Source organism: Pleurodeles waltl, chromosome 7 (assembly GCF_031143425.1).
Source record: "Pleurodeles waltl isolate 20211129_DDA chromosome 7, aPleWal1.hap1.20221129, whole genome shotgun sequence".
NCBI lineage: Eukaryota > Metazoa > Chordata > Amphibia > Caudata > Salamandridae > Pleurodeles > Pleurodeles waltl.
Window position 1 is genome coordinate 1,057,649,176 of NC_090446.1, and position 21,997 is coordinate 1,057,671,172.

At 43.2% G+C, this 21,997-nt stretch overlaps 1 protein-coding gene across 8 annotated transcripts in view; it reads right to left on the reverse strand.

Annotated features, from left to right (window-relative positions):
* Positions 1–21,997, reverse strand: part of LOC138245916 (uncharacterized) — a 191,189-nt gene that overhangs the window by 127,937 nt on the left and 41,255 nt on the right. The gene's annotated exons all lie outside the window — the stretch shown is intronic.

The following is a 21,997-nucleotide window of genomic DNA, read 5'->3' on the forward strand; positions in this document are numbered from 1 at the left end:
ATGTCCGGGCACCTAGATAAGGCCCTTCCAGGCTTCACAGTGGTTACCATCCCCATCCTGCAACACACACCCCAGTCACATATGTAGCTAGTTTGATCCAGAACCATTACCAAGAACAAGTCATCATTCACCCAATAAAGCCCCCACCCCATGGGCATATATGCAAACTTGCACTGTCTAGGGATAGGCAGTGCATGAACTGGTGTGTCCCGCATCATTCCCAGTATTACATAGATTTGTCAATTCAAATTTATAACCATCAAATAACTGGGCGCTACGCTAGAGAACAGTACATATGGTGGCCGCATGACCAACGAGAAGATTAAGAGTTTGGGGGACGGGAAGATCCGTCTGCCAAAAGTCCGGCAGGGAGGTTGCCGCCTTACTGGTGACCTCCCCGCCGACCCCATTATGAATTTCCCGCCGGGGTGACGGGTAGAAACCAAGGTTTACACCCGTCAGCCCAGCAGGAAAGTGGCAGCACCATTGTCGGCAGGCAAAATCAAGCTGGGGCAATGCTGCCACCCGCAGGGGGCACCGGGACCCTTGTAATGCGCACTGTCTGCACAGCAGGGTGCTGGGCAGGGGGACCATTGTCAGCAGGATCCCTTTTTCTTCTGGACGGGGTATGATCAGATCTCCTTCATCAGGGCAATAGCAGGGTCAGACAAGCTAGTCTGAGTCAGGGTTAGACTGCTAATTCAGGGCTGTATGTTCAGGCTCCACCACCGCCCGCCATACACATATCCCATGGGGGGCAGCCGACAGCCTCTGCCACTCCCAGTGTCCAATGTCACTAATAATTAACAAATCTCAGCAAGGCAAAGGGGCTCCACTTTTTCTCCCCTCTCCAACACATACTGCTACCACTGTGGCAGTGCGTCATGTGAGGCCCTTTGTTGTCTGCAAGCACTTAATCGCCCTCTGCCGTCTTCCAGGGTTAGGTAGGATGCTGCTCAGAGATCAATCTATACACTGTGTCCAGGCCTCACTTGCTCTCTGAATCACACCCTGCTGTCGCGCAGCTAGTCTTCCAGCCACCCCCCAAGGTCCAAGACATCGCAACACTAGGCCCCCAGACCACTGTCAGCAGGCCATCTCTGCAGGTTTCCAGCTGTGGCCCTTCACCCAACACCATCAGCTTACAGGGCGAAGCGGGGGGAAGAAGGCAACCACCTTGGCTTCTGCCAGGCCACAGCTGCCACACAAGCGCGTCTTGGGGGCTCACTCCACTCTTGTCGTCCACCAACACAGTCCACTACCCAGCACACCGTGTGCAGTTACAGTCCCAGCACTCAGGACCAAAGCCTCATCTGACGGGTCCTCCACAGCATCTGGGCCCAGAGGAGCCTCCTCTGCCGGGTAGTAGCCTCTGCCGTCGCCTCACCATGCAGGTCACCCCGATTTCAGTGCCCAGGTCTGTCCCTCAGGAGCAAACAGTCTATCTGCAGCCCCCTCATCAGGCAACACCCCCATAAGGATTGTGGGGCCCAAGGGGTGCCAGAAGGAGCCAATACAACAGGATGTTTATTATTATATGGCAGGAGCTCCATTAGGAGCATATAGTCAGCTATCACAGCTGGCTACGCCCCAAGTGTTGTTTGTAATATTGTTGTAAAAATTGTTTGAGAAAAACTTGTCCCGGCTTCTGCCAGCCTCACGAGCACATAGCGGGGGCTCACTCCATCCTTGTCGTCCACCAACACAATCCGCTGCCCAGCCCTGCATGTGCAGTCACTGCACCAGCACTCAGGACCAAGGCCTCACCTGACTGGTCCTTCGCAGCACCCAGACCCATAGGTGCCTCCTCTGCTGGGTAGGAGCCTCCACCGTCGGCCTCACCATGTGGGTCACCCCAATCTCAGCAACCGCACCTGTCCCTCGGCAGCAGTCTCTCTGCAGCCCCCTGCACAGGCAATACACCCCTTTGGATTGTGGGACCAGAGGGGTGCCACATAGAGCCAATCCAGCAGGATTTTTGTTAATATATGGCAGGAGCTCAGTCAGGAGCTCAGTCAGGAGCGTCTAGTCGGCCATCTTAGCTGGCCACACTCAAGTGTTTTTAATATTGTAAAAAATATTGTTTGTGAAAAACTTGTCTCAGTTTTTGACGGGCCGCAGCAGCTTCACGAGCACACAGTGTTGGCTCAGTCCACCATTGTTGTCCACCAACACAGTCTGCTGACCAGCTTGGCGTGTGCAGTCACTGCACCAGCACTCGGGACCAAAGCCTTCCCTGATAGGTTATCTGCTGCACCTGGACCCACAGGTGCCTCCTCTGCCGAGTAGTAGATTCCACCGTCTGCCTCACCACACAGGTCACCCCGATCTCAGCGCTGCATCTGTCCTTCCGCAGCAAACGGTCTCTCTGCAGCCCCCTGCTCAGGTAAAATCCCCCATGGATTCTGGGGCCCGAAAGGTGCCAGATGGAGCAAATCCAACATGATGTATATTAATATATAGCAGGAGCTCCGTTAGGAGCAGCTAGCCAGCCATCTTGGCTGGCCAAGCCCCAAGTGTTGTTTTTAATATTGTTGTAAAAATACTGTTTGTCAAGAACTTGTTGTATAGTATAGAATTTTTAGGGGATTAATTTATATTTGCTTTTGCAATGTGTTTTTAGTTATATGTCAATTGTAGTGTTAGTGTGTTTTGTAGTTATTTTTAAGAATTCATGGAATTATTTGATTATCATTTTATTAATGTTTATAATTAATGTATATATAATTTTGGAATAGGAACAGGATGTTGGGTTTTTAGGAGAAAAGGGTAATGAGTTTATTGAAATATGTCAATAATAATTTGGTTGCATGTTAAATTGTTTATAATGTATTTTCTAATTGTTAAAATGTATGATTTAAAAAAAATTATAAATATTTTTTTAATTCAAATTTTTGTAATTGTATAATTTAAGTCAATTATGTGTAGTATTTTTTACAAAAATATAATATGTAATATATTAACTTTTAAATATTCTCATGATAATTTATACTATTTTGCAATTTTAATTTTTTTTTATTTTTTAATTTGAACATTTTAAACATGTTTATGTTTACCATAAAATTTGTAACAATTTACTTATGTTTTAATGTACATTTCCAGTATATATTTGTATTAACAAAAATGTAATCACAATATATATTTTATTGTTTTAAGTTAGAAATAAGTAGTTATTTCACTTTTTATTAAATAATTTGTGTATAAAATATGTAAGGATTATATTTAAAAACTTACCATTTTAATGTATCTTCAAATATGTTTTTGAATGTTTAATTGTTATGCGTAACATGACATTTATGTGTATTAAAATGCATGTATCTTTAAAAATGCATAATATTAGTTTTTTTAAAATTGTATTGTATTTTTTAACTTAAATTAATTTTATTTTTGATTAGGTTAAAATTAAGTGTTATAAATTAGCTAATTATGAAGTCAACTTACCTCTTCGTGTGCAATCATAAATGATTATATGGTACATGCAATATTAAATACCGTTTTCTATTTATTAATTTGATTATTTATAGATATAGTTTGGTTTTCAGTACTAATTTACATTTGTTGCAATTATTTAGCTATAACATTAAATGTAATGTATAACTATTTTAATGTTACAAATTAAAAATAATTATTTAATATGATAATTTGTACTGTTAATTTTATGGGAAATAGTTATCAGGCACAAGTTTAGTATAAGCAATGTTTTTGCTGGAAAAACAAATGTTATGAGATGTTTTACTATGGACTATTGATAGCAAATGTAACCCCTTTTGTGTCCAACACCTTCCCATAAATTGTTCAGATCAGAGTGGGAATAGTACATGTAACCCCTTTATTGTTCAACACCTTTCCTGAAATGGTTTAGATTGGAGTGGGAATAACAAATGTAACTCCTTTAGTGTTCAACATCTTCCCTAAAATTAGACAGGAGTGGGAATAGTATAGGTGACCCTTTTAGTGTCCAACACCTTTCCCAAAGTGGTTTAGATTGAAGTTGTAATAGGAAGTGTAACCCCTTTAGTGTCCAACACCTTCCCAAAAATGGTTTGCATTTAAGTAGGAATAGGAATAGTAAATATAACCCCTTTAATGTCCAAGACTTTCCCCACAATGGTTTAGATGAGAATTTGCATTGTAACTTTCCAATACATTGTTAATATTTTTTTTTTACAGTAATAAAGGTACATAACACAGTTTGCAATTTTTATTTATATTTTTGACATTTATTTAGCGTACATTTGTATTATATTTTTAAACAATATTTTAATACACATTTAAGATTAAATATAACGTATACGTAATTTGTAAACAGTGTTGTACAATTCTACAATTTTCTTTATTTCTTCAACTGTGGTACATTTATTTTTTGTACATTAAAACAGTTGTTTCACATATATTTGTTAATTTTTTTTAACATAATTCTTTAATTATATTTCAAACAATACTATACTATACTATACTGTACTACTACATTACGTTTATAGACCTATTTTACATTATTTACACTTTAGTTCAATATTTTATAAACATTTATTAATTAAATCACCATTGTTTTCTATAGAGAGATAGGGTCTTATTACGAGTTTGGTGGTCTGACCACCAAAAAGACCGCCACGCCAGCGGTCCCCAGACTGCCATATTAAGATTCATACAGGCAGGACCGCTGTCTGCCAAGCAAAAAGGCAGACCACCGCAGCGCGGTCGCTTGGATTTAGGCGGTCTGACCTCCAATGTCATCAGTGTTGCGGCCAACCATCGGGCCTATTACAAACACAGAGTCGCATGACAGTCTCCTCACAGCGGTCAGCCAATGTTGGTCAACCACCAAGATCTGCATTCAGCAAAGTAACAGACAAGTGCACATAGGATGAATTAAAAAACAACACAGCTGACACACATTGGCCAAGTGGACACACCTGCAAAGGACACTAAAAAACGCACCCTCTACAGACCACAATCATTTGCATTTGCACTGAAGGACAGGAAGACAAACCACACATCAATTTTTCCATTTTTTTTCATAAGGCAGCCCTTTTTCGTCATCCCATTTTACACCTTCTACACACATCGGCTATTTTATATTCCCCATATTCACTTGTGTTTTTCAGTTAGTCATTGTCACCCCCTTTCATTTTCAGTCATGTCATGGGCCAAAAACCCAAGATTTTCAGAGGATGAATGGAGAGCCACGGTGGATGAAATCAGTAACTCCAAACACCAGCCCAGTGGTTACTTGTCAAAATACCCTTGTTTGTGAATGCTCAATTGAAGTGTAATCACCTGGGAGGATACCATTTTATAGTGTGTGTAGTAGAGGGAGTGTTCTGACTGCAAAGCACAGTAGGCCTTGTTCCAGTAACTCCAAACACCAGCTCAGTGGTTACTTTTCTGATTACCCTTATTTGTGAACTCTCAATTGAAGTGTACTTACCTGGGAGGATATCATGTGTATAGTGTGTGTAGTAGAGGGAGCAATCTGACTGCAAAGCACAATAGGTCCTGTTCCAGTAACTCTAAACACCAGCCCAATGGTTACTTGTCCAAAAAACCCTTTTTGTGCATTCTCAATTGAAGTGTACTCACCTGGGAGGATACCATTTGTACAGTATGTGTAGTAGAGGGAGTGCTCTGACTGCAAAATACAATAGGCACTGTTTCAGTAACTCCAAACACCAGCCCAAAGGTTACTTGTCCAAAAACCCCGGTTTGTGAACTCTCCATTGAAGCGTACTCACCTGGAAGGATACCATTTGCATAGTGTGTGAAATAGAAGGAGTGATCTGACTGCAAAGCACAATAAGCCCTGTTTCAGTAACTCCAAACACCAGCCCAGCGGTTACTTGTCCAAATACCCCTGTTTGGGAACCTTCAATTGAAGTTTACTCAACTGGGAGCATACCATTGTATAGTGTGTGTAGCAGAGAGAGTGATCTGACTGCAAAGCACATTAGGCCAGTGGTCACTTGACCAAATACCCATTTTTGAACTCTCAATTGAAGTGTACTCACCTGGGAGGATACCATTTGTCAAGTGTGTCGAGTAGCGGTTTCTTTCCTTGGGTGCAGGGGCTGCACCCACTCTATTATCGGCATCTGCATTTCTTTTAAATGCTAACTAACCCCAGTGGCGATGTTACCTAGCATTTCAAAACAAATATGGAAGCCTTGCACCAGTCCTGGTGCTGTCTGCCTGATGGATGACGCTCTGAGACAGACTCAGGAGTCAGAGAGCAGGCAGTTTTCTTGAGGACTGGAATGACACCTTACCAAGTGTGTACAACAGGTATTCCTAAGGCCTCAAGATGCATCACCAGATTAGTATTGGCAGCAGACACACTGACACAGCACTGTGCACACAATGACTCCAGTCACATGTACAACAAAGTCCTGGGTTTGCCTGCATCCCACTCAACAAGGCCTCCAAATGGTCAAAGTCATATCTTGCCTCTTAACTGTGTTGGCTGCACTGGTGGTAAGATCTAATTTTCAGGCCATCTTCCAAAGTGCAACTGATCTGCGCAGCTTCTCAGCCATTTGGCCTGCTTCACACGTACTGTCAAATCACCCAATAACATGGTTACTTGGCACAATTGGATTACCTACAATTTGTCCAAGGTCTCTGCTTACTGTAACACAAAACCTTTGGAGGTAGATGTCACAATTCAACCAGTAACAATGCCTATTTTTCATCAGCAGGTGGATCTGTCACTGGGCACACGGAGGCCACAGAACAGACTACCACTACCCCCCCGGATAAAGCCTGCAGTGACAACAACACTCGTGGACTTGTGGATGTGGAGGACGGGTCTGGCCCATCTGGGCAACCTGGTCAGATGGCAACAGTGAGTCTCACTGTGCCCAAAACGTCACCACTCAGACATGTTCCTTCAACATCACAGACCATTGGCCCCACAACCTGTGTACCTAGCACAGTTTCCACCATCAGTCCTGGATCCTGAGTTGCAGCTCAACACTTCGGACACTAAAGGTCCAGGACCAAGTTGGAGAGGGCACAGGCCTGTGGGGGTAGGGTGTATGGGAGGGATGCTGTGGGCCACGGGGTTTTGCCATTGGGGCTGGTCTCGGCCAGGACACCATCAGCCTCATCTTGGGGGTCTATCTGTCAAGGCTTGATGGGCCAGGTGTTGACCAAACTTCGAGAAATCAAGCAGCTACAGAGGGACATGCATAGGGACATGCATGAACAGATGGAGGCCAACAATTCCAACACGGCCTCCCTAACAGGTGTATTGAGGGAGATATATACACACAACCCTGAGCACAGCTTTTCAAGACTAATCTTCCTCTTCCATTGGCTCATCAACAGCAGGCCCATCAACACCGGCAGCAGCCACAGAAAGGGAGGCCCTGCCAGAGGAACAACCACCCACAGACACCTCTGCCTCTGTAGTAGCTGATGCCCCGACAAGTGGAGTCACCCAGCAAAGAATCCAGGAGGTGCAGATGGAAAGACACCCTCCAATGCCAGCAATAGCCCTCTTCCTTAAGGTCTCCTTTGTGTGTTACACATTCACTTTGTGGACTGATGCTAAACCACCTTCCATTTCCAATGTACTCTGGACTTTGGACTTCCAATGGTGTGGCATCTACTCCAGTGATTTCATTCACCATGACCGACCCCTCCACATATTTTGTTTTGGTTGATTCATGTCACATATATTTTCTGTTAGTCATAGCTTCACAATAAAATCACCCATCACTGACTCATTGTCTGTTGATTTTGATTTCATATTTAGCCATGTAGATATGTCAGACCATGTGAACCATACGATGATGATCCAAGGTACTTGTTCAAGATGGGATATGTAGCATGTACACAAACACATACATGCAAGTGTCTGGTAAAACTAAAAAAAATATTAGTGTTCAGCACATAGGTTGTCAATATGTCTGAACTAATGAAAATCATAAATGATTGACTCATACTGAGTAAATAAACATATTTACAGGGACAGCCCTCCAGACCGTGGAAGGAAGGGATTTGCCAGACATGGTCCTGTAGAATAGGCAAACATTGAAGAGGTTGATGTTACCAGCTTCAGCCTTATCACATATCACACCAAAGTATCCCAACATCACATAATCCAAGATTCAGACAAGGCAGTACAGCAGTTCCTGACCGCAGAGCCAATATAATCCAATGCTCATGTATCTGGTGGCATGACACAAACATATGTCAGTGTGTTGGCACAGGCACTGTGGCCTACAATGATGAAACACATCTACAGGTACATACAGGTCATACAAAAAGAGTGTTAAGTGAATGTGAATGGAAACTGACTTGGTCGTGACCTAGGACTACATATTTTATAACCACATGATGGCACACATGATGCATCAGGCCTTCCACAGGACACAAACCAAGTCCAATCAGCACTTCTGAACTTACATCCAATCACTGTGCAAGCTGTCTTGGCACACGTCTCCTACACCCAAACGTTGTGACCTACATTACCTGGAACAATCCATGTCCACTTCATATGTCAGAACAGCATCACATACCTGCCAATGTCACAACTCTGAAATGCCCACATGAAGATGTCATGGTGAAGGTACCTGTACAAAGAACAAAACAAAGAGTATAGACTTGAAACCATACATATTATGACACAAGTCACATAGCAGGCATCTGGAAAACAAAGTACTTTGCAGTATTTCTGACACAAACAAAGCAACATCATCAAGGTGGGGGGGTCAAAAGCTATCTTATCAATCGGCCTCTGGCAAATTTTTGCAGAATATTAGCTCCCTAACTGTTTCATAAACACTAAATTCCACACATTCTCACAACTACAGTTCATTGAACAGTCACAGTCATTACATCACACAATACTTACACTCATGAGAACTAGCTGTGAATGAGATCGTCTCGCAAGTCAGCTCCTTCCTCTTCACCACTGTCATCTTCAGTTGGCATTTCAGGATTCTCACCCGGTGGCACTGTACTCTCCACCTCCTCTAGGATGTATGAGATATTCCTCCGCAGGCTGATGTTGTGGAGCATGCAGCATGCCACAGTGATCTGACATACTTTCCCGGATGAGTAGACGAGAGCTCCACCAGTCCTGTCCAGACAACGATATCTGGCCTCCAGGAGCCCAAAAGCCTGCTCTACTGCCCTCTGTGTTCTTCCATGGGCCTCATTGAAGCAGACTTCCCCTGGTGTAGTTGAATTCCTCAGCAGCGTCAATAACCAAGGATGGTTTGGATATGCTGAGTCTCGTGTTAAGGAATGGAACATAAGTGCAACAATGAGTCATTCACTTCATGATGGTAGCACCTGACATTGCTCACACACAATCAGGACAGATGTGACTTACCAACCAGCCAGGCCCTCTTTGGTTAAAATTGTGACATCAGCGGGGGTATGGTGCTGTTCCACCATATAAAGGCATCATTGGCTGATCCAGGAAAATGGGCACATACATTTGAGATGAAACGATCTACCAAACAGACAACTTTCACTTTGATGGAATGGACGTTTTTTCTGTATGCAATAGACTTGACTTTAGTCACATTGACTAAATCCTCAAGTCGGGGGAACCTGAAATTGCTGTCAATGTGTTTCAACATTGCTGTTAGGAAATCTTCAACACCAGACTGGACATAGGTTGGGACATGCCACCAGATAGTGCCCATGTATGGTGGCACGTCACTGTGGCCAGGGAGTGCAATACTGACATGATTTGAACAATTGGCGGTATGCAGTATGGATTACTGTTAGCTGGCATCAGATCTGGCTCCAGCTGATGGCAGCTGATGGCATAAATCCACTACTGTTTGCCTATTCAGATGCTAGAGCTGGATGATGTGGCATTCCTCCATGGTCTGAAGGTCTGGCAATGGGCGGTAGACAGGAGGTTGTCGGATCCTTCCCTATCCCAGGGTACCTATGTGAGAAAAGACATGAATTGGAACATTAGTCACCGTGTCCACCAGATTGTGCATGGCGCATGCCAATAATATCATGTGGCAAAGCGTTTCTGACTGGATATACATGACACTCAGTACAAAACACAGCTGGCAACTACACAAGGGTAAAATGTGACCCCATGGTTGTGAACATCCAACATCCAACTATCTGCTACTTAATTACCCCTCAAAATGTGACAGTATTTTCCTACCAAAAATACCGTCAGCAGTGATGGCCTTTGCACCGCCATCATATACCATCTGTGCTCTGCAACACACTACAGTGGTGGTTGTGTAGTCAGACCTACACAACAAGACAGATTGGAGATGTTTGTGATGATCTTAAACGCATATTGTTTTTGTGACGCACATGACAGGGCCATATACAGTGTTTCAAATCGCCAAAATGGTGGATGCCTGACCTACTCCATTGGACATCAGGAACCAGGAGAATTCATCCGTGCGGTAGGCACTTCAAACAACGTCGGACACAGCCATAGGCTAACGTTGTTGCTTGTAGCGACCGCGGCCCAATGGCTGTGTCCGTCTGCGGTGATGACCGCGTACGTGGTGTACGTGTATGCCGTGTTGTGCAAAATCAGTCACTTGACTCCTGACACTGCTGCCAGCAACATCTCCACCACTTCAGCTGCTGTGTGCCGCCTCTTGGAGCAAGCATGCCATGTCCAGCAGGTGAAAAGGCCCCTGCCTTCTCTCAAGAGGACCTGGAGAGGCTTATGACCGAGGTCCTTCACCTGTATGGTCAGCTCTGTGGCTCACCAGAGGAGCAGATAAGTACCTCATAGGTACAATGGACTCTGTTCAATACCATCCTTTCCCTCCTCACACTACAAAGTGCTCCTGTGTGCCAGTTAGACTTCTTGTGTGCCTGTTGTTGCAGTTTGTGTGGCATCAATAGGATGTACATGGTACAGGTATTGGAGACCAGTTCTATGGGCCTTATTACTGCCCATAATTTGCGGTGCGGTCTGGACCGCCGCCAATGAGGTGGTCCAACCACAACAATGCAACCTGGCAGTCGGACCTCCAGGGAACCGCCAGCTCCACCAGGATCTTTGGTGCCCGGTGGTCTGGCGGTGTTTGAGATCCTAATCCACCAGGGCAGTGCTGCAACCTTGTTCTCTGCCAGCGGTTTCATGGCAGTAGCACCACCATGAAAAGGTTGACTGTGAACAGGTGCAGGGAGCCACAGGGGGGCCCCTGCACTGCCCAAGCACTTGGCATGGGCAGTGCAGGCACCCCCCTGCGAGGGTGCTTGTGCGCCCAGCAGGTGACAGCATTGCTGCCGGCTCGATTACGAGCTGAAGACAATGATGTAGCCTGTTTTTCACTAGGCCAGTGGGTAGAAACGTACGCCAACCTAGCATGAAACCCATAATAGCACTGGCGGGGAGAGCGCCGCGTAGACGACGACCAACCTGTCAGGAGTTTGGCAGACAAAGTTTTCCATCCGCCAAACTCATAATGGGGCCCAATATGTTGTGTTCATTCACATTGTGTTGTTTGATATTTTTTGGGGCCCGAGATCCTCCTTGTGTTGGATGCACATAACTAGGCAAGGAGACTTTCCTGCCATACAATGACATTTCTTTGTTCATGATAATTGTAAATGTTAGACAACATGTATGTGCATGACAGCATGAGCTGTGTATGCATCTTGTCTGAGTCAATTGACAATCTTGTAAGCAATGATCTTTCACCCCACATCTGGCCTTGCCAAACTGTTGTCTGGAAGGCATATCATGACTCACAGTGCCCTTCATGTTGCCACACAAGCCACATTGCTGGTGCATAGAAGTGATGGAAATGTGTCGTGTAGGTTCAGTATGCTCAGCCTGCAGAGACCAGGGCCCGTCAAATGTATCTCCCAGTATGGGGCATAGTCCAGGCTGTGGGAGAGTCACTGTGGCTATGCAACTGTGGCACTGTGCCCACTCCCTGTAGATCTGCATATACTGTGAGGTGGCCAATATGAGGCTCTAGTGGCAAAACATGCCCTAAATGCCTCCATCCATTAACTAGATTATGTGTGGGTACTGAGGTAAATCCCAGAGCTAGTCCAAATGTGCATTTTGCATCATTGGCAATGTGTGTCTTTGACTTACAACAAGTCCCTTATTCCCACAGCTCTGTTGTCACCTTCACAGAATTCATATTTGTCCTGTACAGGCTTAGTGCACAAACGACAAACCCACAGTGCAGATAGTGTGTAGATTCCTGGGAAGCCATGACATGTTACTCAGTGGCTTGGTTACATAGCAGAAATTGCCCAACACATACCATTGTATGTTGGATGCTGTATCTGTAGGTTAGAAACATATGTTCAAAGGTGTGTTCTGTGGTACAGATACATACCACAGAAACCCATCCTGAAATGGCACACATGCACAGGGAAGACACTTTCTGTACCCACCATGCAAGCTCTTTCATTGTCACTCAAGTGTAAGGGTGAGGTCTGTGCTTTAGTAGTAGCCTTTAGGGACTGTAGGCATTGAGTCAGTCTTGCAGAGTGTAAATGTGTTTGTCCAGTCAGGCCTAAGGAGTTTACTCTTCAGAAGCCACATTAGTGTATAGTGTTTGATTGTAGCTCATATCACAGTACATGTTTCTGGAGTGGGGCACACATCAGAACATAGACCCCCTGTTGGCCCGCATTCTGGCGTTGGTGTACCTGAACATTGATGGGGGTTTGAGGGGAGCACATCAGCCACAATGGTGTGAGTACAGGGCATATTCCTGCCTGTACATAACATAGCCAAGTTGATGTGTTAGGTTCTGACATCTCCCCCCGAAGACTGGAGATATGGCATGTGTAACACACAAGATGAGTAACTGTTTGTGTGTATATGGAATATGGTGCATACTGATGTGCCGTGTCTATTGGCCCAGGGGCCTAGGACACAACTGAGTACTCTCCACAAAGAATTGCTCTCCAGGGACAACACATGGCTGTGTACATTGAATAATCAAGTAATGTTTGTTGTTGTAGTGGGTGTAAATTCTATGCAAGAGACCACTAATCCTCAGTGTTACTGCCCAAAGAAAATGTAGTGATGGATCACTTTCCTCAGCCATGTGTCTGGTCACGTAAGTAAATTGGCATCTGGCCGCCAAAGGCCACTTGTCTTCAAAGTGTGATGAGTGCTGGTGCTTCACTACTGTCTGTCATGTGAAGGTGGCCATCATACATGTGACAGAGTATACATTGTTCTTTGGGTGCAGCTACAGATCAAAACTTTCCCTTGATAAGTGGGAAATGCCCATTAATATGATTTATGTGCCATCATTGTTGCCAACATTCCTTGTGCCGACATATTAGCATTTATTCCTTTTTCTTTTGGCAAAATGTGTACAATGATGTTTGCAGTAGCAATTAGGGACATGACTTGTAGGTCTACAGTTTTTACCCACAATGTGCATCTCCATGCCACTGATGTGGCATCATGTGGCAAAGTGCTCTGCACATGTAAATTGGGGACAGTTTGTTACCTGGCATGCCTCGTGGAGTGAATTGCAGTTATGTTGGAATCACCTGTGGTTGGGTACATCCACGAACATCTGGGTACCAAAATGGAGCCTGTGAACTAGCTTCCCACTGGGCAACATGTTGAGGGCCTTCTACAGGTACTTGCCAATCCCTGGGCTTCTCCAACATATAAAGGACTAATGGCTCCTACTGATGCAATCAGAGTATGTCAATGTAAGGGGTGCCATACAGTAGTAATTTTCCTGCAGTTAGCTGATTCATTGTGCAGTGGATTCTAGAGACATAGCTCCCTGACAATTTGCACATTTTGTCTACCGTGTACATTTCCATGCCATGTAGTATATCTGAGCAACATTAGTACTACCTCCATGACTCCACTAGGACAATTTTCACATCATCAGCCATAACCCCACACACCACCACAACACACACATCCACCGCATCCACCATACCCACAGATACCACCCCAACACAGACACATCCACAACATCCACCACAGCCACAGACACCACCCCAACAGACACACACATCCACCACTCCCACATCACCCAGCACCTCTACCTCCCAGCCCCCAAGACACGCAAACGTCCAAACTCACACACGTAACAGACACCATCCAAGAACAAGCATACCTCACACATGTACAACCCAAGGCATCAACACCTGCAGACAACACCACCACTCACTCGACCTACAAATTCTCAACCCCTTCTGATGATCCTACCCATTTTCCCAAGGCGAGTTTCCTCTTAGACCTTGCCCTTTCCCCTGTTCCCTTCACCCCCTCCCAAACCCAAAAGGCCCCCACACACATCCCAACCCATCTCTTCCACATAAAAGTCCTTCCCTGTCACAACTGCCCCCTGCAAACATCCATACCCCTCCCCCAAACAAGAAGTCCACCCCTCAAAAGAAAAAGCCCCCCTAAACCCAACCCATCTCATTCCAAATCTGAACCCACCCAATTTAAGGATGATCCCTGAGGTGCCTGCCTGCCCACTTCATACCCATTCCTATGGAAGTTCCCTGGCAGTAACGGGAGTCAAGGTTCGGCACAGTACTGTGCATGGACTCATATGGACTGGCCATTGGTCTTTGGCCTACATTTGGCATTATTAAACCTAAGTTGTTGTTTTGTTGGGTACACATTTTTCCTGTCATTACTTTTCAACCTTTTTGTTGTTCATGAGTCACTTGTGCTGTATGCATACAGTTGTGTGTGTTTTATCCTGATTGCTGATCCATTTGCGGTTGTTTGTAAAATCTGACTTTGTGGGCAGTGCTGGTAGATGTATGGATATGGGTGTTAATCCAATTAGGGTATCACTGCATTGCATTATGTTTGCTATAGCAAGTATTTCATCTTGGGTTAGCCAATGTCTGCAAGTATGGTGTTGGAATTGTCCCCCTGATATGGATTGTACATTCACCTCAAGTGTGGAAGATGAGTTTTGTTTGTCCACACATTGAGGGTGTTCAATTATGCTACCTTCCTTTGCATTTGACTGACCATGTGTCCATTTTGATGTGTGTACCTTTCAGCTACTTCATCTAGATGTATGGCCCATGCTGTTGCTGTAGCACTTACACATTATGCAGATTGGCATGTCACTTGGCTCTAGTATTGTTTGTCCCGGAGATACATGAAGGGCCATTTCTTGTGCAAATGGTGTTTTGGGGCATGTGCAAAGTGAAATGTGTCCCAGGACAGTATCTTTCCATGAGTGCTCCTGATGCCCCCACCCTTATTGTGCAGGTATGGTTTGCATTGTGAGCTTTGGATATTTGTCTCTCAAAATATTGTGCCACCCATTGTCCTTCCATTGTGTTGCAATGTGGGTGATGTGTGGGTCCATTACAGGGATGTTTCATGGGAGGGATATTTGTGTTCCATGCCATCCATACATATGTGTCTTCAATTTGACAACAGTCCATGGCATGTGAGCAATGTGAGGGTGTTCATTGAATTGGTAGATGCGATGTTGCTGTAGTGTTACTGTTGTGTGACACAATGTTCTGTAGACTTCACTGACTCTGTGCCAAAGATGAGTAGACATGTGTTATTGTGGAGTGTGGCGGTGCAGTGTCAGTGACCTGCCCAAAGGGGGTTTAATAGCCGTGTACGTGTCATTCTTTGTGAATGACTCTGACCTGGGGGACAATGTCAAGGGTAATTGGTGCCAGTAGTGTAAAGCCCATATCATGTGGATGACGGCGCGATTATCTGTTGTTGTGCTTCATGATACAGGTAGATCTGTGTTCTTAACTTTGGTTGCATCCAGGGCGGCATGGATTTTGAGCTCCATCTGTGAGCAACAGCAGCAGCAGCAGGACGTGTGTGATGGGCTCCATGGCAGCACAGGAAGTGTAAAGCTGTCTGCTGGTGAGTTGCTTCCTTAATGCTCACCATTTCCACCTGCTGGGAGGTGGTGGTTAGTTAGACAAATGTGTACCCAACAAAACAACAACTTAGGTTTATTAATGCAAAATGTAGGCCAAAGACCAATGGCCAGTCCATATGAGTCCATGCACAGTACTGTGCCAAACCTTGACTCCAGTTACCGCCATGGTAGGCAACATCATAATGTGTCTGGCGGAAACAATGGCTTTGTCAGCCTGTTTTGCCTGCCTCGCCATCACAGCGTTCCGTGCTTTCTGGTGGAGTCAGCGGGACCACGATGAACTCTCCTTTGTGGAACCACATGCATCGTAATATGGTGGTCTGATCGCCAAGCCGGTGGTAGTCGGACCCCCACCAAACTCATAAGCAGGCCCATAGTCTCTATTTAGTTCCCTTCAGTGGCCATTTTTCTTTACAGCTAACAACGCTTGTTGTCTATTTCTGTCATTTTTGCTTTATTTTACTGATAATGAGTCATGGGAAGGTGCTCCTGTTTGCCAAAGCAGGTAAGACCTTTTTTAAGGTTTTGTTTCTAGGGTTTTGATGATAGGTGGATGTACGGAGCATTATTAAATGGTATTTATAGTGTTGTTTTCTAGTTTGTTGAAGGTTTATTTGTAATTTGTTTTTTATTGTTTACTAGTGTTCTCTGTTAGGCTTCGGTAGAGTTTGTTAGTAATGCATTATTGTTTTATATAATGGTATATTATGTTGTGTGCTTTGTATAGATTAATTGTGATTATGTTACATTTGAAGATACTGGTTTTGTGGGTGTGTATGGTACCTTATTTTATAAATTTACAGATGTGAAGGTATCATGAACATTGAATTTTGCATTTTTTAAAGGAAATCATTTTAGTTTATAGTAAACTAACATTGACTTTTTTGGGGTTTCCAGGAGTGCTTTTTTTTTTTTAAATGTCAGGTTCTTTATAGTTCCTTATGAGTACGGATTGCTTCATTGGATTTTAATGGACCTGTTTAATTTCTGCATTTTCGAGGGTTTTCCTAAAAATATTTTTTTATTTTTGGTGGATTATATTTTTTACTACATGGATATGGAGGAAGATCAGCAACTACGTAACAGTAAGTTATATTCAAGTTATTTTTTGTGGGTGAAAATTTTTATGTTTTCTTATGTATATGTATTTGATTTGATTGGTATTTGTTATATTGCATTTTATATGTTGCATTTAATTGGTTACATTTGACTTTAGTTGCAATTTTGAGAATGTTGTTTTTCAACTAATTAATATACAAATCATTTTTATCTGTCAGACCTCTTTGCATTTTTAGTTGTATATTTTTGGACTGATGTATAAAAATTATTTGTTTAATACTTAGTTAAAATTAATTTAGTTGTGGTGGCTTGGACTGTTTGGTTCATTTATTGGTGTTTGTGAAGGAAATTTGTTTATAATAGGGTTTTGGCTATTGAGTCTAAGTAATGTATTCCTTTTTTGTTAATTGCAGCCTGCTGTACATTCTATTGGTTTGTTTGTTAGCTTTAGATTCAATTTGGGTTACTGATTTTTCCATGTGTAGTTGTTGGTAGGTTTGTTCTTTTTCTAGGGCTTCCATGAATTTGTAGAATGTAGGTTGGGTCCTGTGTAGTGCGGATCGAAAGGCAGTGTGTCATCCTTTTGGTGTTGGTTTTGGCTTCTTGAGCAATAATGGTGTTGTAAACATTCCACAATGATATCTGCAAATTGGGTTGACATCTGTGTCCAGAGCGGTGCAGTCTGCCAACCCGAGTGTCTTCAAAATAATCCATTAGGTGACTTGGTTTTTGCGTTTGTTTTGTTGGTAGAATGAACTTTTGATAAGTAAGTTGTAGTGGTGAGCTACCTCTGTGACTACTGCAATCATGTTTTTAATTTCTAAATTGGCCGCTTATTGCATATTCTACACCTAGGGCCTGATTACAAACCTGACTGTCGGATCGCCATACCACCAATTATGATGTTCCCGTGGGGCTGGCGGCTCAGTCAGTGCAGCAGCATTGGCTTCAGCTGTAAGGGACAGCCAAGGTCAATACCTGCTGCACTGACTGCGCCGCCAGCACAGTCAGTATGCGCACTGTTGGCATAGTAGACAGTGCACATACCGACTGTGCTGGCTGGGGAGCCAGTACGCTGCCCACGACATGAGCAATATTGCTCAGGGGCTCCCCTGTAGCCCGTTCTCTGCCTTCCCGCTGAGCTTTTCATAGAGGGGTCCTCGCCATGAAAAGCTTTAGGGAAAGGCAAGTTGTGATCAGCACGGCAGTACAAGCATCAGCACTGCCTCGAGTGATCACAGCTTTCCCTATCATCGCAGGATCCAGAGGTACTGGCGGTTGTGGCGGTCTTGTGGCAGTCCGACTGCATCTTTATAATCTGATGGTCAGACCGCTAGAGAGGCGGCGATCGGACTGCCACCTCGGGTACAACAGTCCCAGGACCACCATACTCGTAATCGGTCCCTTAGTACAGAGTGTCGCTGGTGTCTCCAAATGTTTTGGTTAAATGGTACTAACATCCTTGGATGGGTAAAAGTTTCAGGATAGTTTGAATCATGGTTTGTCTAAAATCTTTTATTATTTTATGTGGGGATTAGTTGTTTGCTTTAATTTTAATGTGGTTTATTTGTTCATTCTTTGTTTATTAGGTAGTAGGGCATGTATGAATGGTGATTATATTCACCATGCCTTGTGTACATCTGGGTGAATAGTTTGGAACATTTTGAATATCCCATCCAACATCCATGTTTGGCATTGGCTTAGTTTTAATTAGTTATCTGTGGTAGAAAGCATGATGATACGTTTAGCATTGTTAAGGTGCTTCATTATGTGTGGTGGTTAAGTGTTCAGGAATATCTTCTAGGAGCAGGAGGATTTTTAGTTTGTTCTATTAAGCATTTTAAGATAGCTATAGCTGGTAGCTGGCCTGTGATATGTTTGGGGACTTTAGGGAGTATATCTTTTAGTATGTCAGTAGTGGGCTCTTGGGAACTAGTGCTTGCTTTTCTTAAATCTTGTAGTACATGCCTCACTTCAATTTTTGTGACATCTGGGGGTGGTTGTATTCCCTTATATTAATAATAATAACATCATCTTTTGTAGTTTCCCTCCCACAGTGGGCACTATAGTAATATTTGCCACATTTCTAATTGATACCTTCTGTGCTTGTACTTTCTTCCCTGTAAGTGTAGCCCATGTGGGAGAGTAATTGTTTCCCTTTCTGTGATGTTATGTATCTTGCTCTTTTTTTATTCTGACTGAAAATAGTTTATTAATAGTAATGCAAAATGTTAAATGTTTAACAGATGTATAGTACATTTATTGTAGACATATAAGATGATTGTATCTGTTTCCTATTTTATACTTAAATATATGTACTTGCTTGTAATTGCAGTCTTTATTTTCAGATTTTCCATTGGGGGTGTTGTAATGTGGGTCTTCTTTTGGTGGAAAAAAATTGCTTTTGTTTCTTTTTAAACATTTGTTTGTTGGTAGTTACTGGAGTCTGAGAGAGTTTAATTTTATTTTTACCATTTTAGAGTGAGTTGGTAGTTGGTTACTTTTTTAATTCATTTACTTTTTGTGTGCCTTTTTTAAGGTATGTGAATGCTGTTGTTCTTCGGTAGATTAGTATTTTCACTATGTTGTAGTAATTTCTTTGTAGTATCTACAGTTTAAGACATAAAATCAGTAAAGTGTTATTTATTATTTTGCATAAGTTAGTTTAAATAAATGTTTTACTTACTTTAGAAGGTAGTTATGTATATTTTTTCACTTCATTTTCAGGTTATGTTTGGAAAACCTGGCAGAGTATCATCTTCTTGCAGCTTTTGTAGTTTTTAGTATAGTTAGTGTTCACAATTTGTGTGCCTTTTATATTGTTAATTTAATTTATTATATAATTTTATAGGTTACTTTGCTTTACGGTTTATTCTTATTGGTTAGCAGTCGCTTAGTTTGAATTGCTTTCAGTTATTTCCTTTTAGAGCTAATATTTCTTAGTGTTTATTTTATGGTGTTGAATATATACTTCATATTTTTGTTTTATTTTGTATATATTATATTTGTATGTATTTATAATTATGTTGTTTAAATGTCAGTATTTGTTGTGAATATGTTTTAAATAATATTTTGATGTATTGAAGTGTATATTTTTTGGAAGTGTAATTAAAGTTTATTTTAGTTGAGTGGAAAAAGACTTAAAAAGCTGACTGTCTGCGCTAATGGTCTTGGTTTGTCCACATAGATCCTAAAAAGCTAGTCATGCTGGTTACTGACTCAGCAGCCCTAACTATAGATTTTCACAGCTTTAGGCAGCCACCATTTAGAAATTGCAATAAGGGCCTCAAAGTGTAGATTTCTCTTGCTGGAGCTGAACTGTGAAATTGTTAAAGAAGATTGTGGCTGGTTGAGAGAAAACATTTACTTTTGTACGCTAACAAAGTTCAAATAGAGCAGCCCTTGGATCTGCTTGAGAGTCAATCTAGGGTCAAATACAATTGCGAAAACTGAACTTCTCCTTTTCTGTTTTACCTTCATGTTTGGTCCAATAGAAAGGGATTAAATGAAAGATTTCATCACACAGAGAGCTTCTCTCAGCACCTCCTCAATGATGCACAAACGAAGAAGACAAACACAGGAGTGATGTTTATATTCCAGTTCTTTACTATGGGGGTCATTACGAGCTTGGCGGCCGCCAATGCGGCCGCACTCCCGCGGACCCCATTACGACATCCCCGCTGGGCCGGCGGGCGCAAACCAAGTTTACGCCCGCCGGCCTAGCGGGGATGAGGCCGCAACATAGGAGCCGGCTCCTAATGGAGCCGGCGGTGTTGCGGCCGTTCGACGGGTGCAGTTACACCCGTCGCGCTTTTCACTGTCTGCTATGCAGACAGTGAAACGCTGCCCGGGGCCCTGTTAGGGGGCCCCTGCACTGCCCATGCCAGTGGCATGGGCAGTGCAGGGGCCCCCAGGGGCCCCAGGACACCCCTTACCGTCAGCCTCTTCCTGGCGGTGCAAACCGCCAGAAACAGGCTGGCGGTAGGGGGGTCATAATCCCCAGGGCAGCGCTGCCCTGGCGGATTATCACCGCCGGGGCTAAAACGGCGGGAAACCGCCGGCCCCGGCGGTGCGACCGCGGCGTTACCGCCGCGGTCGTAATGAGGGTCTCCGTACCGCCAGCCTGTTGGCGGTACAGACGCAACATTACCCCTGGCGGTCTCCGACCGCCAGGGACGTAATGACCCACTATGTCTCTAGAGCTTATCAATATTAGCCAGGAGTGTTTAGCTGCTACTAACGTGGACCCAACAGAAGTGAATGGGGCATAGAACCATATAGTTCTAGACCCACTTTTCATTGGTAAAAGAAACATTTATACCCTAAGAGGCTTGGAATACTACTAGTAGGGGAGCAGGTAATGAAATGGAAAGAATTTGCACTCCAGTACTATGACATATTACTATAAGGCAAATGTGCTGGAATCGTTTGATCGTGTTTCATTTAAATGTCCGTGATTTATGGTGACAGTGGGCAAATAACAAATTTAGGAACATATTTCACACACTGCCCCTTTGTATGCATAGCAGAGATCGTTGTGTGGCGAAAGCCGTAAAGGAATACAACTTACAAGCCAAGACCAGATGATCCATCTCCTCCCCTTTGTGATGATGAATGCACTGATGTTGTCTGAAGTTCAAATATGATGCAGTTGAAACTGGGAGCTGTATTGTTGAATAAAGCACTATGATAATGTTCATTAATTTTTTTTTAGTTATTTAGAAGCATCTAATAAATTGAATTTTATATTTTTAATCTACGTGTATCATTTTTAATAACCAATGGTATGTTTTTGGAACGTTTTTTCTATGTAAATATGATGAGGATTATGATAGTGTCAGAGGTGTAATTGCTCTCTGGTGGAATCAGTCCATTGACAAATGGCATGAAAAAAAACATCCAAGAGTGAAACATTTTTCTGTCGACTAACTGGGTAAGATTTAGATTAGAACCGGAGTGAAAATAAACCAACATTGCACTATTCTCTTGAATCCTGGTACAGTATATTTAGCTATTTATTTATTTAGGTGTTTTATAAAACACCGACTGTCATTTTATGATAAATTCAGAGTGGTGAGAAGATTAGTTTGCATTTACCA